At 28.6% G+C, this 4,516-nt stretch overlaps 1 protein-coding gene across 1 annotated transcript in view; it reads right to left on the bottom strand.

Annotated features, from left to right (window-relative positions):
• LOC107447228 (myb-like protein D) overlaps positions 1–2,433 on the bottom strand; it is a 14,735-nt gene extending 12,302 nt beyond the window's left edge. Inside the window, exon 1 of the mRNA XM_043053407.2 lies at positions 2,149–2,433. The gene's annotated coding sequence lies outside the window, so the exon portion shown is untranslated. The remainder of the gene's footprint in view (positions 1–2,148) is intronic.
• Positions 2,434–4,516: the final 2,083 nt, after the last annotated feature.

Raw genomic sequence — 4,516 nt, 5'->3', positions numbered from 1 at the left:
ATTTATATGGAACAATTTTTTCTCTTTTGGATACTCGCCCACTATTTGAATTCAGAGCACAGCTGATTAAGTTTTTCAACAATGCTCTCACAACGACAGATTATATTTCAATTTGCAGAAATTTATTTATATGGAACAATTTTTTCTCTTTTGGATACTCGCCCACTATTTGAATTCAGAGCACAGCTGATTAAGTTTTTCAACAATGCTCTCACAACGACAGATTATATTTCAATTTGCAGAAATTTATTTATATGGAACAATTTTTTCTCTTTTGGATACTCCCCCACTATTTGAATTCAGAACATAGCTGATTTAAGTTTTTCAACAATGCTCTCACATTTTTTGCAAAATACTTTTCTTATGCAATTTACACTTAGAATATAACTGGAAAATAAAAACTAAATGTAATAAAAATTTGAACTAACTAATATGTATATTTTTATGAATGCATAGTGACATAACAATAAAAAGATATTTTATCTTCAATGTTAGCTAATTTTGAATGTTTTACAGAATGACAAGAAAAAGTGCTGAAAGATTTACGATACACTGAAGTCAATGATCTAAGAGCGCCTTCTACTAAAAACAAAGATATATTAAGATCTCTGCTATATATAGCCTAAGTTTTTTTTTTCTCTAAATAGAAAATTTATTAAAACTTCATATTTGTTCTTATAGATTAGTTCTTGAATTATATTTACAAAATTGCTTATTAGAAATTGAGATGTGCATTAACTGGGTCATTATGCAATTTTCTCCCCTTGTCTTTAGCAATGAATGAAACATATATGCAGGGCAGCATTTTGGCTCCACGGAACCCAAGGATTCTATGAAAAGGTCACATGGATTCTGAGATTTAAAACTTTTTTTTAGCCAGTAATGAATTTCTGAACAAGTAAATCCAATTAATAATACATTATTAATTTAATGTTTTAGTTGCTTCTATGAAATAAAAGTAAAATACCAGTAAAAAAGAAAGTAAAATTTTAAATCTATTGAAAAAACGTGTGAAAGGACGTGAAATTTTTAAAAATTGCATGAACATATTCCACCGAATATTTCAATTCAAAATAAAGTAACTAAACTTAATAAATATGTCTCCTTAATAACCATTCTCGACATTTATGACAGTTTTTTTACATTTGCACCCCATGTTTAAATTTATTTTGTTCATTTTCCGCTTATGCATATTCCGGAAAAAAATTCATTACTGATTTGTTACATAGGATGGATACTATACCAGACCTGCAAATTCAAATGTCGGACATAAAATTTAATTTGAAGACTTTTATTGATATATACTACTAGCTTCACTTTTTCAGAAAAAAAAATGCTTATAAACATGAGAAAGAATTTAAATAGATTTTTCAAAATAGTGCTTTGGAGACTTTTAGATCTCTACAGAGTTAGTTTTTCTATTTTAAAGGTAAGGTTTATTCTATAAGCAAAGATGAGTTTTTTAATGACGAAATTCTTTTTAAGTTTTAAAAATGGTTGTATTAATCTGTTGTCTTTCAATATACAATCAAATTCAGTATCTCAAACGAAAAATTCGAATTAGTATTAAAAATCCTGTGCTATCTACAGTAGAATAAAGAAGAAGAAAAAAGCTCTTTTACTTGCCTTTTTATTTTACTAACATAATCCGATTCTTGTTAAAATAAACCATATGGAATAGAAAATATTTTTTGTTAAGAAAAATATTCCTTAGTTAAACAGATTTTCAATTTTTTTGAAAATTCTTATTTTTAGGATTTTATTTTTGGAAAAATCAAAACAAATTTCTTAAAATTAAGAAAAGAAAGCATTGAGTTCATCTGAATTTTGCATAGATCTTTTTCTTAAACATATCTTAAAAGTGACAAAACCAAAGTTCAAATTAGTGATATTTTACTATTGGAGGGACCGGAAAGTAATGTCGTTTCGGCGAATTAAATATTCTTTTATTTAAAAAACTAATTCATTTTTTTCCTATTCATTTCCTATCCGGCATTGAAAGGTTGTTGCTGAAGAAGGTAAATACATCATGAATTAAAAATAAAATCTTGATAACAAATATCAAATGCACTAAAGCAACATTACTTTCCGGTCCCCCGAAAATAATTCAACTTTCTTTTACTTTCAGTAATAATGCATTATACGTACCGGTAAATACCACGTGAAGATTCAAAATAAGAAGAACTCTCAACTATTCATAATCCTGTAGAGTAAAATCGCATTGTTTAACTTTCTCTAAATATTTCAAAGAAATACCTCCACCGTGTGTCAACCCCTAAATGAAACTATTAAAGAGACACCTGACTGACCATCAGTTCTTTTCGTTATCATTATATTTTAATTTCTTACTTTCATCCTCTGTAAATTCTACAATATCTTTTGGTCGCCAACTCCTATTATGCACCAGTGCATATCAGCATGATAATTTTCCTCGCCTACAGACTGTTTCGAAATCAACTGAGCCATATATTTTAAGGGGATTTAAAAGCTCACGCTAACCCAACTGGATATGGAAATGCTATAAGTGGTCTTAACAGCGGAAGGTTGCCAACAATGAATTCGTATGAATGAAAATGTGATATTAATAGTAGAGACTAAAGTTAAGTCCTATTTTAGATATTTTCGAACATTTTATTAACCCTGTAATAATAAAGTTATGTGTTACAAAAGTTTAAATAATCTGAAAATTAAGCTACAGGCTTTTATAATTAATTTACAAGAAATTATAATTATTATTATAATCATATAATTAATTAATTACGGATTATAATTAATCCGTAATTTACATGGTATTTACAAAATTATCTTTTCAATTTTGACCAGTATTGAAATGATGACCTCATTGAAATGATTGAAATTTTGACCCCCAATGAAAATAATGATTAAGTTTGTATTTTGTGCATGTATTAACAACGAAAAAAAATTTTTTGTGAGATAAAATTTTTTCTTCTACATACCTTTTACTTGTAAGCGAAGATGTTCTTTAGAACATAACAAATGGAGCAAAAAAAATAATAATAATAATAATCCAATTGAACTTTTCTCTCAGATGTGCTGGAGCTCTATTGGATTACTGGCTTGATATTTTTCTAGCGAAAAATATAAAAATTGAAAAAAATTTATATTTGGTGTACCGTCATCACCACCTTTTATAATTATTTTTAGAAACCTTGAAGAAAATATATGGGTAACAAAGAGAAACCAAAAATGCTATAAAAGATTAACGAATCACTACTGAAGATTGAAAGCAACAAAACTTGTTTGATTGCAGGAGGAAATGGGTAAAAATTGTAACACATAAATTTTTACATCTAAGTTTCATCAGACAAATGTTATTGTTTACAGCCCCACCTTCTTCAGTAGTGATTCTTAAGATTCTGATAGAGTTATTTTTACTAGCTTAAATATCAATTTCCACCCCTTAATGTGTATATTTTTTAATTTCATTTTTAAGAGGATTTCCTAATACATATACTAATACATACGGAAATCCTGTATACTGTTGAGACTTGTATAAGCAAAAAAGATAGTTTATTTTATTTCATATCAAATTAAGAAAATTTGACGTATTAATAAATACCCTACATTTACCCTTTAGCAACAGGAAGTGTTATATAAAAATTCAGAATGGAAAATATATTGTCTAAAATCAAGTTAAGTTGGCTGATATTTTATTTTATTTTATAACCGTCGTTGAACAGCCGATCCAATTTTGGGTTTGTGACAACTAATATTCAACTCCGTAGCCTTGTAATTTTGAACCCAATCCAGAAGACAAGGAAAATCCTGCTTCAAGTATTGGGAGAAATTTGCCTTCGTGGAGGACTTTTTTTATGAAACTATTTGCGTTGCATGGAGAAGAAAACCACGAAAACATCTCTTTGTTAGCCTGGTGGCTAGGGGACTCTAACCCATGATCCGTCTACCACTACGATTTAAAATTCCAGTATAGAGTTTTTAGATAGATTGCTGCCAGCTTATTTGGGAAGTAAAAATGGCAGGTGTGCAACATGTCTTTATTTTCATAGACTAAACACTAACCTTGAAAGGCTAATAAATTTTGATTTTTGAGGGGGGGGGGTAAACCACAGCCTTGAAGAAAAATAAATTATATGTGATGTTTAGGATTATGAAAGTAACTGTTTAACATAATTTGTAATGGCTATAAATGTTTTGCTGCTTTTATGCAAATTTGCGTTCTAAATTTTAAGGATTTTTCCACTATAATAATATTCTTTGTTCTGCTTACAAGAAATATCACCTTTTTCTTCCAGTGATCACTGATAAACTCGTTAAACTTTTTGTGAGTTTCACTAATATTTCAAGTTGAATTATTTTTTGTTCAAAAAATAAAAATCGATTTTTAACACGGATGGGAGCTTTTTCTCCTCAGCAGAAACTTCACTGTATATTAACTCTCGGGCAGAACTGATTTTCAACGCTATTGATTTGTCAAAACTTAGTAATCTCAATCCTTAGTAATCCTAATCCTTTCGCTTTGAAACTAACAGTCATT

Source organism: Parasteatoda tepidariorum, chromosome X2 (genome assembly GCF_043381705.1).
Source record: "Parasteatoda tepidariorum isolate YZ-2023 chromosome X2, CAS_Ptep_4.0, whole genome shotgun sequence".
NCBI lineage: Eukaryota > Metazoa > Arthropoda > Arachnida > Araneae > Theridiidae > Parasteatoda > Parasteatoda tepidariorum.
The sequence above is the reverse complement of the archived record's forward strand: the minus strand, read 5'-3'. Positions and strand labels throughout refer to the sequence as shown.